The sequence below is a fragment of the Bombus impatiens genome, unplaced genomic scaffold, assembly GCF_000188095.3.
Source record: "Bombus impatiens unplaced genomic scaffold, BIMP_2.2 scf_0743, whole genome shotgun sequence".
Classification (NCBI taxonomy): domain Eukaryota; kingdom Metazoa; phylum Arthropoda; class Insecta; order Hymenoptera; family Apidae; genus Bombus; species Bombus impatiens.
Window position 1 is genome coordinate 39,893 of NT_177162.1, and position 15,065 is coordinate 54,957.

Genomic DNA, 15,065 nt, shown 5'->3' on the forward strand with positions numbered 1-15,065 from the left:
ACTTGCCTAACAGAGTCCGCGCTTGGCTAAATCGCTACGCGTCCTGTTACTTGTTTATATTTTATTTATAATTTATAAAAGTTACTTGTTAGGTCAGTGAGACCGGCGAGCCTTTCCCCTTTATTTTACTCGCAGTTATTGCTTCTCACTTCAACTTCCAACACACTTCTGAAACTAAATTTACGCTGACAAACATAAAAATCACGTCTACACTGACAGACAATTGTCGGCAAACATGCGTCGTCTGGGGAAAAGCCTCGAAAAATGCATGTCCGCGGACGAGTATTTTACTTTCCATTGGAATTGCTATTGAAGGGAAGAAAGGCGAAAGTAGAAAATGTGAAAATACATGGAAATTTTACGTCGTAAAGAATTTTTTGGAAATCAAACAAAGGTCAATTTCATTTTTCTTGGCAGAACTATACACATTTTAACGCATTCCTTGTAAAAAGTTATTAACCTATGTATGTATGGTGGAAAACCACTACTATCAAGGAAACAAATTTTTCGGTACGGTTGAAAAACATAAACATATGTGTAGTACTTTATGGTAGGCAATTTTTTCCTTATTATAATAGCTATTTAATATTTATATTAGCTATTTGTATTTATATGATTTCGAACTTCAAACCTGTGTATTTATTGTTTGAAAGTTCTGATTCAAAAGCTTATTAAAATATAGATAAATAAGTATCAAAAAATATCAAGCATATGCCACAATTAACAGCAATCCTTTAAATTTAATTTCTTACGAATTTGTATCATTTATTCGTGTGAAATATATTTGGATAATGTAACATTCGGATAACAAAGATTCGGATAATCGAGGTTCTACTATATCTTGAACAGTTTCAAGTTTAAGGTATATTAGTTAAAGGTGTTATTAAGGGGGTATTCTGATCTAGAGGCATGAATTTCGGGCGATTTTTGAAGCTCTGTACAAGCGAAACAAAAAATATTTTTGCTATCCTCCTTTTTAGCATTTGTTTATTGATATTTCGAGATTACGTAAAAAATTCACTGAAAAAACTCAATATTTAAAAAGTTATGAGCTGGCAAAATGGGTGCTGCCAAAAAAATGGGGTGTCGTAGCGTGTATGATATCAACTCTTTTGGTCATTTGAAACAAAAAAAGCGAACAGATTCTTAATTACTATGGATGCCGCTATCGTCTGAATCTTGGAAAAATCAATACAACAGTTTTTCACAAAATGACGACCGTTTGAAAAAAAATTCTTATTTCGCACGTTTTTTTTTGACGATTCCGAACGTTTATAAAATAGTAATATTAAAGATTTTGAGCTGAGCGTGGTCCGGACGATAGGGGAGTATATAAGGAATATTCAGACCAAATTTAAAATAAATCGGTTCATTAGAACTTGAGATATCGTGCACGCCAACTCGAAAAAAGTAGTTTCGGGAAAAACGCGTTTAAAGTTTTGAGACAAGTTTAGTCGGACAACGTCTATCGTCTACTGTTCATTTGTTTCGGGGTCGGACCGAAGCAGATGCTGCGTCACAAAAATGGATGTAACTCATAAAATAATTGAAATTTTGAAAAATCCTTTTAAGGACATATTCTTGAATGTCTAAACTTTGGAAATATGAAAAAAATTTTCGATTTTTTCAAATTTCTAGACCAGAATACCCCCTTAATTTTCGTTGTACTTCTGAAAGATACCACTGGCTGATCGAGACGAATCTTGTTGGGTATTATGGAGTGAAATAGTAAACTCGAAAAATGCAGATCCCCATATACGGGGTGGTCCAATTATTTCAAGGCATAACACCGTTACCAGAGCAGTTAGGGAAAAGTATCAAGGGAGAAAGATGAATGGTTACGGATAGAGTGCAATATTCGCAGTACCATGTTCTTTTCAGTATTGTTTGTAATGGCGCATATAGAATCAACAATTGCATTATTTTTTTATATGGAAATTTACATTTCTTTTTACATAGATAGATTCTCCTCGTCATTTTGTGTAAAAATATATTGGGCTACAATGGTAAAAAATTTAGAGATATTAAAAAGGAATGTCTTTATTGAAGATACTGAAACACTGTAAATCTCCCTACACTGTAAACTTTCCAGACAACGTTTCTCAACTGTTTTCATAACTGAGTTAAGGTAATCTCTGGTTATTGTTGTACATCGTAGTATTAACCGTTCCTTTACATTCTCTACAGAATTTATATGGTTTGAATAAATCCTATCTTTTAAATAACGAATACATATCTGCTTTTGTTACGACCACGTACATCGATATCGACAAGTACAAAATTGCCATGAAACGTTTGAATAACTTCTCCTTCACATCTTCAATAAATACTTTTTTTTAATATTTCGATAACTCGTAAATCTTTTATCAGTACTTTTTGTACGTAAAATGACGAAAGAACACTGTCATGTATGTAGTATCGTGGATGAAAGGCCTAAGAGATATCGGGTGAACCATAAACAATGTCGCGAGAGCCGAGGCACCGTCGGGCCCATCAAAGTGTCGTCGGTCCTTTCAAGTGCATAGTTCGTAGAAAAGACCTACGTGACCCTGGCCACGAGCGTCTGCAGAACACGTGTGCGGTGGGCCTGGTAAAAGACAATGGAAGGCTACAACGGCCAGAGCGAGTCGAGAGGCAGGGCAAGTCGAGAAGCAGCGTGCGAGTCGAGAAGCAGCGTGCGAGTCGGGAAGCAGCGTGCGAGCGGGGAAGCAGAGGCTTGCGAGTGGCGTTACCGAGAGAATGTCGATTGCGTTTTGCGAGAGTCGAGTCGTATTCTAATCATCTAGTTGTGCTGCTTTCTGTACGTTTGGCGAGAATAGCTCAGGTTGAACAACAATCGCCTTTTCTTATCTTCCATTCCTTTGTAAACACACACATTATATCACGATATTACATGTATTTCCGCAAAAAAGTAATACAATTGTTGATTGCATATGCATCATTGCACTTCTAAAGTAAAACATGGTCCTACAAATGTAATACTGTTTGATGCATTCATTTTTCTCCACTGACATTTTCGGTAACTACTCTGGTAATGGAGTTATAACTTGAAACAATTGTGTGGTCCCTTGCATAATAGACCTTTATTGCTACTAAACGCAATGTTCAATAATTCAGTCATTGTCGGAACAGGTCATAGGTTTTCAAATAGCTACGCTTTTCGAGCTATCCTTTTTTTCTTTTAATTTTAATTTGTGCTTTACAATTTGCCCAGCAGGACATTTGATAAATTTTTCTAACTTTATTGCTAAATAACATGTGGATGGCTACCCCCAGCGGGATACCATCTTCCAGTTTGTTTTTATTCTATTTTTAGTCTTCTTTGCGGGTATGTTTTGGGCCGCTTTGGGCCGATTCGCTAAAGGAAAAAGCCAGGTGCAATTATTGACGAATCGCCGTAACAACAAACATAAAGTTTCTATATGTTTCATTTTATTGTTATGAGATTGTTTTAACTAGACTGTCCAGATTCTTACGATCAAAATGGCATCGAACATGACTATATTTAAATTACAGTAGAGCCTTTCTTGTCTGAACTAATAGGCAGACGACACTATTGGGTTAATGAAATTTTCGGATAATAAAACAATCACTTTTCTCATATGAAATTCTTAGAGAGATTCTTTACAGATTCTTTAGATGTTTACAGATCCAACATTTTTTTGGATGCTAATTGGCATAATTTTTGTAATTATGCCAATTATAATTTTAATATGGATAATTGCACAGAGTTACATTCTTTTTCTACTTTGAATCATATAAGTGCTTTACGAATGCTTCGGCTTGAAAAGGTACCTGCTCAGCTAGTATTTTATTTATCTTTTCCATTTTTGTAAAATCATTATTATTACTGTCTTTATCGCGACCAGACCATCTCACTGCATCAGCATTCGATAAATGAGGCTCTTCTGCGATTATCTACTTTAATAACTTTTATATATATGTAATACTTGTGTAACTTACTTTCTGTTTGTTTACCTGTCTGGTTGAACTATTGTAAGTAAAATTTCACTCACACCCCAATCAGCTAAGAAACTGAAATTTGAAGCACATGCGCATTTTCGACGATAATATAATCTAATTTTAAGAAATTTACCATTTTGTCTTATTGGAAATATATAACTGTCTAGTTAGCTGAGATGGAATCTGAAAAAATCATTTTATATCACAATAAGGTTTGATGTATGTTGTCGGATAACAGTTAAAAATACGTTAAAAGTAAAATATATAAGTTTCAAAAATTAACAAATATGGTTTTTATTGAAAAATGCACTAAAGGGAGAAAAATAATCTTCTCCGCCAGATATTAAGTAATTGAGTGCAATAATAATATACAAGGAAACCTGTATATGTTGAGCATACGCGGTGATCGCATAATAGGATATCACGCATTGTTGGACTTGTATTATTAAAAATAAAATCCTGGCGGACTCATCGCATCAACGTTGCGACGCATTTTACATTCGGCCAACGGCGAACGAATGAATGGATAAACTTTTTGGATGAAGAAATTCCTGATGAAGACAAGGTAGGCAATTCTCTAACGATTACGAGGTAAAAATGGAAGAACATTTAATTCAGTCATGAATCCGATATTTATCTAATCAAATAGAGAATCTTTGAAAGTGTTGAAATTCTGACACTAATATGAGCACGCCACGATTTTATTTTTACTAATATGAGTTCCACAATTGAATGGTATTCTATTAGACGTATGATCATCGCGTATGCTCAACATGTACAGATTTTTCGGTACATTATTATTATTACGTTCAATTAATTAATGATACCCGATTCTGACGATTATTTTCTTCTTCTTAATGCATTTCTAAATTTAAAAAGTAAAATTCTTTCCCAATTTTTGAAATTTATACATTTTATTTTAAACATGTTGTATACCTTGATCTGCTTGTCGTTGAACTACTGTTGAAAGCGCCTCCCAGTACATACAGAATTAACTTAGTAGTTTTGTGTTAAATTAAACAGAATCAGGTCGATGAACTGATGTTCATATAATTATCGTACGGTATCGTACGGTCTGCTTGAACCTTATTAATTTTGTAGTATTTCAAAAAATTATTAAAATGATTCTCCACAAAATTCTCTAAACGTGAATTTCATGAGACATCGGCTATATTTTATTTGTTTCCTTGTTTCTCATTCTTGCACTTGACGTATTCGTAGTAAAATGACAACATACAGTAAAATATGCTGGAAACGAAAAATATCGAAGCAAGTAGAGGAAGAACTACGATATTTGTAAGAATGCGAATAATAACTGTAATATCGTGATATAATGTGTGTGTTTACAAAGGAATGGAAGATAGAAAAGGCGATTGGTGTTCAACCTGAGCTATTCTCGCCAAACGTACAGAAAGCAGCACAACTAGATGGTTAGAATACGACTCGACTCTCCCAAAACGCAATCAACATTCTCTCGGCAACGCCACTCGCAAGCTCTGCTTCTCCGCTCGCACGCTGCTTCTCGACTCCCACGCTGCTTCTCGACCCGCACGCTGCTTCTCGACTCGCACGCTGCTTCTCGACTCCCTCTGGCCGTTGTAGCATTCCATTGTCTTTTACCAGGCCCACCGCACACGTGTTCTGCAGACGCTCGTGGCCAGGGTCACGTAGGTCTTTTCTACGAACTATGCACTTGAAAGGACCGACGACACTTTGATGGGCCCGACGGTGCCTCGGCTCTCGCGACATTGTTTATGGTTCACCCGATATCTCTTAGGCCTTTCATCCACGATACTACATAACATTACACAGAATTACTTTTCGGGTAAACATCTTGCGTTACAAAATCGTCCTGGTCTCGCTTATTACCTATACAGTGTATCTCGTTTTAATCGATCCATGCAAGTATCTGCGAAACTGCGCATTATTCGAAAGAATGTTTCAAGTGGAACTTGTTGCATTTCGGAGAGACGTTTTATCGTGACCGACAGATTTGTTTAGATGGAGGCCCTTTCGAGATTTCTGTACAAGCTTTAACTCTTTACAGGAAAGATGTCGAGGTACTAGTGTCTGATTTAAGCGCATAATTCAAAAAATATTTCAATGTCAACTTCGTCTTCGATGTGAACTGTGATTTATACGTGTCAATTCAGTATATATTAAATTGTGATTATTGAATTTATAATAAAGTTTGATAAAAATAAAGTTAATAGTTGTGTTACGGCTCAACCTTCTTGTTTTTATCATCTAAGTCTCAAGTTCACATGACAGATCCGTGGTGACGAGAGTTGCAAATTAACTATTTTGTTGTCTAAATTATAGTACGTTACTGCATACAGTTCGCGTTAAATAACCATCGTCTCTTGTTTAATCAACATCTGTTTAATCCGTTTATTGTAAATAAGTTAATTGTAGTAAAGATCCTACAATACAATAAGTTTTATAAAATGAATGTTAAAATAGTTTTTAAATTAATCATTTTTGACCCAATTGCCTCAGTACTTTTTTTTAGAGAATTAAAAAATTAAAAAATGCATAGAATGGCATATAAAAAATGTATAGTTCCGTTTAAAAAAGCAAAGATGTGACCATTAAAAAATATTTCCATAGAAACAAAGTAAGCTTTTTTGAAACATTTTTTCGAATAATGCATAGTTTGGAAGATATGTGCATTGGTCGATTACAATGAAGCAGCTTCTACAACCCTAGTTCAGGTGGTGGACATCGACGTAATAGTAAGTACATGTGATCAATGTTACCATTTTCTAGGTTCTAGCGTGCGGGGCAATAAAAAATAAGTAGGGACCTACATTTTTGGAACGAATGATTTTTCGAAGCTAAGATTTTACATTTCAGATAAGATTTCTATTTTCTTGTTCAATGATGCCCACCACATTCAATCCCGATCTATCATCGGTGCCATTCGAAATAATATTCTTAGTTTTGTAACCAAGAATGAATTAGCTAATAATTATATTTCCTGAATTTTTTTATAAACGTTATTAAATTAGATACACACATGTATGTGTACGAGAAACCAATAAGTTTAATCATCTTCAATCTTTTTTACTGCAGTGGCAAAGGTTCTTTTATTATACTCCTCCCATTATAACCATAAAGTTTTCGTAAAACTTGATACTATCGCTGAAAATAAGCGAAATGATTTTACATCAAACTTTATACTATATATCGTTTAATTTAAAACAAAGTTATTTGCAAATCCAAAACACTAAAGGCTTCCGTGGAAATTTCAAAGATTTCTCATGTTACGAAACCCACAATTTATTTTAAATATATAATTTTCTATTTGCAAATAGAGCAAATTCAATGCTTTTAATAATATATATTTTATAATTTCCTTGTTTAGGAAATAGTCATTGTTTGGAAAACGGAATGAATTGGTAAAAAGAAATACTGCAAATGAAGCACATTTTTATCTCTGTTTTACGCCGTATGAAACGATGCAATTGTACCCACTACACTAAATTTCATCTCTTCTAAACCATTTTATACCAAAGTTTCAATGAGCAATATTCGTAAATTTAACAGGTTTGTTAATTGATAAGAGACATTTATTGAGAACGATTTAGTGAAGCGAATATCCTGGAATGCCTTGTACTGTAAACTTTCTGTAATTCCACTGCACTCTGTACGTATAAATAACCTCATTTCATATACGATACATGACTCTCTCACATGTCACTGATGTTTAAACGTAGGATATGGACCAAAAATGTTCCTCACCTGAATTATCTAGATTGCTTTAGATATATAAAAGACACTTAAAGTATAAAAGTTGTATGGTATCGGAATACAGTTCCGAAAGGTCTGGGTGGCCGATTGACACGAAATTTGAAAGAGTTGGTGGAGAGAAGGGAGGGGATGGATGCCAAATAGTAAAATTTTAATTAATAAAAAATGCTCAGTACTCTACATTCAATTCTACCTATACATATGTTACTAATACATCCATGTGCGATGCAGTACTCATCGTCGATGGTCATACAATAGCGATATTGGCCTCATTGTCAGTATATATATAATAATTTAATATAACTTTGAGTAGGGAGGATTAATGTTCCCTTAAATTCTTTGTCTCCATAAGTAATTAATAAATAATATCATACATAGACAACAAATTTCACACGCATTGGGATCATCCCTTTCGCGGGTGATTACAGAAAAATCACACACGCATTGCGAGTGTCCAGTCTGTTCACAGAAAAATTGTAACGAAAACAACAGTCGTTTTATATTATGGTAAATGTCCGATATAACCTCTGTTTTCTTGCAAACAAAGTACACAATCAGCACGATACATACAACGATACAGCACTGTATGCACTAACACTCAAAAAATATTACATGGTAGAACTAGTACGTCAATACTAGGTTTATGGTAGTGTAAGTAATAATATGTCACTCGTTGATACATTTTAGAATTACAGTAAAAGTTCGTTTATCCAAACTAGTCGGGCAATAAAATAATTCGAATAACCGACTTTGGAAAATAGAGGCTCACTTGCTACCCCCACCATCCGCTGCTATGAGTTTCGATAATATAGGTTGACGTTCGGATAATTGAGGTTGAACAACAATTTCGACGCAAATTGTGTTAAATTGTATGTCAGCTTAGACAAAACACAGGGCGTTCGTATAACTGAAAGTACGTTCCAGCGTAGTTCGGATAATATAGACTCAATTACAAGTTTATACAGGGTGTCCTAGTATTGATGGTGCAACCGTGGAGGAGGTGATTGTACACGAGAAAATACGTCGGAAATATTGAATCTTTTATTATTAATCTTTTCCATTTCATTTGGAGCTTCGTTTTCTATGGGTAATAATAAAGCATGATTTACTTTATTAATGCAAAAATTGTTGAAAATGCTGCGTACTGCATACACTCTGTTTTTAGTTCTTCGAACGCTAAAATGATCCACACTTTTAATTGCGAAAGACTTGCGTTGCCTTCGGAATAAATTTCTCCTTTAATATGATCCCATAGATGAAACTCAAAGGGTGACAAATCCTAAAATGATCGCAGAGCCCAAGTTACCGTGCCATCACCGCCAATGCGACATTCGTATCGTTCATTTAACGGATTTTGACTTGTGAAAAATGCGGCGGAGCTCCATCGCGTTGAAAAACGAAATTTATGTCAGACATATGCCCTCTAACAAAACACGTAGATCTTCGCGCAAGAAGTTTAAATACTCTGCTCCGTTTAAAGTACTTGGGAATAAACGAGGTTCTACAATTTTATTCTCGATTATCCCTGCCCAGATGTTTACGCTCCATGTTTCTTGAAAATGTGTTTCCGCGATGATGTGCGGATTTGTAGTCGACCGCCAACGTGTATTGTGCACGTTGAAAATTTTGCTTCATCTGTCCATAAAACACGCGGCAAGAAATGTGAATCAGTATAATTTTGCTCAAGCATTGAATGACAAAAAGTTTCCGTTAGGTCAAAATCACGAGACATTAGTTCTTGCGCTCTCGGTGTATTATAAGGATGCATCTTACTATCTTTTAAAATGCGACAGACTGTCGATTTACTAATAGCATGTTGTGCAGACAGGTTTCTTGTACTGATCCGAGGATTATGCACTACACTTTTCATAATCGTTTTGTGGCGGCACTCGACAACAAATACCGTCACTCGACACTAACTTCTACCGGAAGACGGTAGCGCAGTGGTTAGGGCCTTAGGTTACGAACGTTCGGGACCCGGGTTCGAATCCCGGCGCCCGTAGTCCTATTTTCCTTCCACGCATTTAAATTAAAAGAAAAATAGCAGTACCTCAGCAGCGATATCTTCAGCTAGCAGCTACAATCATCAGGGACAACACTTTACACCTCAGCAGTTTCTTCTGCGAATACATTTCCGACGTAATTTGTGATCGTACTGAAACGAGAACATTCCAGAAGACTGTGCTCTATTCTTTGAATCACGCCTCTATCTTGATAACGTCGAGTCGGGTATTTTTTACAGGGCAAACAAGCGACGGCAGGCGCATTACCATCTAACGCAAGAGCATATCCACGTGTTCTCGATTACTGTATCTGATCGTTATAACGGACTAATAGAAACTAACAGTCGAAACCAAAAGATAATAATAAAGCAGACTCGATGACAACAGGCTATAACGTGCACAATAACAAGTGTACATAATATCGTGTTAACATGTTTCTACATAAATGGATAAAGTAAAGTCAAGTGCATGCGCAATCGGAGGACATTCAAAGTCAATTTTCTCGAAAACAGTCCCCAATGAAAGAGATTTATTCCATATTTTCTACTTATTTTCTCGTGTGCAATCACCCTTTCCACGGTTCAACCATCAATACTGGGACACTCTGTATAACTGACGGTAAATCAAAATTGGTGCGTATAAACAAGGCTCGAATAAATGAACTTCTACTGTACTTACGTTTCAGAAAAAGAGAATTACTAAGAATTTTTAAGAGAATTACTAGAACTTCTGTAAAAGAGCGGAATGCTATTACGGATGATGGTTGCAATTTGAACAAACGTCAAAATAAAGTTTACCGTAACCTTGGCACAGAGTTTGTAAAAATATCGTGTAATATGCTTATTGAATTTACCGTAAAGTCCTCGACAATCTCACGAGGAAGATAGATCTATTTACGTTGCCCAAGGTGAGCTTGCTTTCGCAAAATTTTGTTATCATTATTTGTACACCATTAAAGCTCGGTTCGGAAAATTTATTGTTACATGCCGCGTAATGGCAAGCAAATAGTATCAGATTACGCGGGACAATCTGTATATATGCACAATTGATTTTCGTTAGAATATTGTGTTGTGTAATAAGTCCGCTTTTTCTGCCAATTTCTTTTACAAAGTATATTTGATCAATGAGCTTTTGCCGTCTTTTTGCTAACTTATATTGGGTTGTTTCAAAAGTTTCGTTTTATAAGGAAATAATAGATGCACATTTTTGTTCTATATAAGTATAATCTATATAATAGAACAAAATACATAATTCAGCGAAATAATATAAAACAATAAACGTTGTGCATCTATTACTTTCTTATAAAACGAAAGAACCTTTTGGGACAACTTGATATATTTCTTTGCTTTGTGAATTTCCATTTTGTGTTAAAAGAATTCAGATTACGCGAAAATCTCTGTTTTAAAACCATGTAACCCTTAGAGTGCTATGGACGCATATATGCGTCTGACGAAAGCTATCGGTGTGGACTAAGGACACATATATGCGTTTTCTGTAAGTGTCCGGCATGGACTAAGGACGCCTATATGCGTTTGTCAATTTTTCCGAACACCTACGCAGAAATAATACTATTACGTTTGTGTGAGATAAATATAAACGCATTCCTTATATATATCAATATATTTTATATCAAAAATCTACTGCTTCGAAGCAAAAATTTAGTGAATTTCATTTAGCGTTGATAAGAGACATTTTACGAAAATATTTCTAACGCAGAAGCATGTTAGGAGGAGGAAAGAGAAAGTCTGAAGATTTACCATTTCGTTTAATTGATAGGCATTTTCCATCAAAATGCCCTAATCGTGCCGGCACAACATAATTATCAAAAAGAAAATGTGTTGTTTGTGTGAAAAATAAGAGAAGGAGCGACACACGATACGAATGCAGAAAATGCGATGTCGGATTATGTATCGATAATTGTTTTGAAATTTTTCACACACAACTGAATTATTAACTTGTGTTATATTTACTAAATTTAATTTTCTAGTTTATTGTTTTCTAGTTTATTACCCAAATTCTAGTTTATTGTAAATTTCAATGTTTATAATAAATAATTAATACTAAAAAATAACGCTCTTGAATCATTTAATCTCGTGCAAAAGAATTACTATAACTTATTACGATTTGCGCTTTGAATAGTCAATCAACAGAGTTCAGTCTAGCGAAAAAGTACTCCGTCCACGGCGATCGTCAGCGCTGGCCGCGCACCGTCCGTACGGACCGCATAGGCTGCGAGTATTCAGCACTCTAAGGGCACTCCACTTTCAAATGCCACGTTCACTAATAGCAGCATCACCATAAACGCTACAAATGTTCCTTTTCCAACTTCTTCCGCATCTTTTTGCTTTTCTTGCTATCAAGACTGAAAGAAGTGATTGAGACTGATTGAAGGCACAGGCAAGAGCCGTATTCAGTCACTTTAATAACATTCAAACCTCTGCAAAAGAGTGTAATGTTATAACATTACACTCTTCGAGGAAGGCGATATGCAATTTGAACGATGTTGAAATAAAGTGTACTGTACTCCTAGTATTGGGTTAATTAAAACAGAGTATTCGTTTATGAGTATTATCGTCATTTGTAGTACACTCGACAGCATTAAATTACGGTTGAAAAGACTTTTTGTTACGTGTCCGGAAATTGCAGGAAATACGATACAACGCTGTACGCTCAGTATAGAAACAGAATCATAATGTAAGATATTTTATTTTAAGTGGATGAAGTTTATTCTTAGAAATTTAGGTTAGAAAATTGTAATAAACTCAAATAGTTAAAAGCATACACGGATATTAGCGTTGAGAGTATGAATATGTAGCCGATTAGATGATAAAACGTATCTATCTATGACAGCAGCTTCAAGCGTTAAGCGATATAGTTTCTGTGGCGTGGTGGCAGCATCGCTGACTCCTTATCACCAGTGCGTTCAATGCATAAAGCGTAAAGTTCGTATCTCATGCATACATTCATAGAGGTAGTGGAAAGTGCTGTGGCAGGAGGACCGAGGCGAAAGTCATAACTTACGGTGCTCCATCGTTCGTGTCGTTCTCTCCTCTATCCTCTCTTTTTCGCCTGCGAAGTATCGAAATACCCGCGAAATCACCGAAGGGTGACTGAGGCACGTATGACGGCCAGCCGTGGCTTTTGATATGCCGTTGAAACGAGCACGAACCGCTCAAAATTCCATTTCCCCGAGAGAATTCATTCTCTCCCTTGAGTTCATTGAAAAATAGCCCACTTACCACGCTTCGCGGCCTCTTGTTACCATAAATCAATCGCGTCTTTCCGATTCTTCACTCCCCGTCTTTCGCCCTCTCCCATTCTTTGCATCTATTTCTCTTGCGATTTTTCTATTTTTCTAAGAGCTAATGTCTGCTAGAATACAAAATCGTGAATTTCAATATATGCCTAGCGATTCCATTCGTATCCTAATTACGTATGATTTAAAAGAGCCTTCTTTACCCGAACTAATAGAGAGACAAATCTGTTCAGATAATGGAATTTAACAAGGTATTAATATAGAATAATCACTTTTCCGATATGACATTTCATTTATTCAAATACGGATTGAGATTATTCGACAGATTTCTTAAATATTTATGGATCTCGTATCCTTTCGGCTGTCGAGTCACATAATTTTTTCAACATAAGTAACTAAAACGTACAGTTACATTTTTTTTGTATGACAAGGCACCTCTACATTGCCACTTTCGTTTGCTGTCTCCAGTTTTGTGAAATCGTTCTTATTATATATATCAAGGTGTATTTAAGATTTCTCTACTGTTGCCAGCATCTGTGCAATCTACGTGCTTTAGATAATTTTTAATATCATGTTTCTGCTTTTTGATGTGTATAACTCTGGCTTTACCAGCATCGTGCACTTTTGCTAATTCTGTTGTACTTGCATCACTTTCCAGTTTTCTAATTACGTCGTATTTTGTTTCCATAGCTAGAACGCTATTAGTTTCATACTAAATTCTTATAATTGAAGTTCACTCGATCGAATAAAGGAAACAATACATTGCATGTACACTATTACGCAAAAATTGCAGTAATAAAATATGTACTTATTTGAAATGGAAAAAGACATCCATTACTGGGAAACATTATGTTCGGATCATAGAACCCGGATAAATACTTGCTGTATTTGTACTTAGCAAGTTAATTCGTTTCTCATTAGATAGTTGATAAACACTCTACGCTAGTTTGTATGTATACTTCTAATTAATTTATATACCCACGCGTTGTATTTTAATTTATCGGAATTCTTTAATTCTTTAACTTTATAAAAATTTACATAAGCAAAGTTTAAACATGTTACGAACTAAAATAGTCTCTCTAGGAAGTATAATCAAATTTCCGTGGCACTCTCGACCGGCAAAGTCAATAATTTATGAGATATTTTAGAACTTTGTATCTCATTCTTTAAGTTGAAATATTTCGGGAATCTTTGACCGTTTTTTAATATTGTGCCTTGATACTTTTTGACGTAGAATGTTCAGAAGAATTGCTATATATAAAATGTCAAATTATCTTCCCCCTTTCTTTTTTATACGTGGGGAAATCCTCATGGACACCCGCCGCTACTGGCAAGTCGGACTTTAGTGTCGGACTTTACCGATTAAACCCCACGGTAGTCCGCTTGATGCTCAACAGGGATGCCTTGGGACCTCTTCCGAATTACTGCCGGAGCACTCCTCCGTCTTCTCTCATTCTGGGGGAGTCGTTCCTAGGTTAGTTTGGGCATTGGGAGGGACCGCCCCTCTCAACGCTATCCCCTGGGCCGTCGTGCAAGTCTGAGGAGATCCCAGATCCTCCTCGCTGTGTCAGTCCCTATGACCACCTAGGGCGGCGTAGGGCCGCCCTTCGGAGCGGAATCCTACAAGGGTGGGATGTTTTCACCGTCTCCCACTCTCTCCGATCCTTTACGAGCATTACTCCCTCGCAGTGGGAGCGGACTGCGAGCAACTTTTGTTGCCCCCTCAGCATTGCTTTCACAACTGACGAGGGGTCTGAACTCTCGCTAATCGCTAGTCGCAGAATACGACGAAGGGCCTCACACGCCGGATAAAACTCCAGCGTGTGCTGGGCCGTGTCCTCGCAGTCTCCGCAATGGTGACAGGTGTTCGTCGCCTCTCTTCCGATTTTCTGCAGATATTTCCCAACTACTCCGTGTCCTACGAGCACCTGCGTCATCCGGAAGGATAGCTGGAACCCTCCGCGGTCCCGCCAAGCCACCTAATTTGGGAGGGCCGATCTAACGGCTCGGTGGCCACGGATCTGATCTTCGGCGAGTAAGTCGGAGCGCCACCGCTCCCACACCTCTTGTCTAGCTTTCCCCCCGAACGT

At 36.4% G+C, this 15,065-nt stretch overlaps 1 long non-coding RNA gene across 1 annotated transcript in view; it reads left to right on the top strand.

Moving 5' to 3' along the window:
- Nucleotides 1-461: 461 nt before the first annotated feature.
- LOC112213539 overlaps nt 462-15,065 on the top strand; it is a 24,805-nt gene continuing 10,201 nt past the window's right edge. The window contains exons 1-2 of the long non-coding RNA XR_002947426.2: nt 462-473; nt 12,522-12,530. This is a non-coding gene — a long non-coding RNA (uncharacterized LOC112213539). The remainder of the gene's footprint in view (nt 474-12,521; nt 12,531-15,065) is intronic.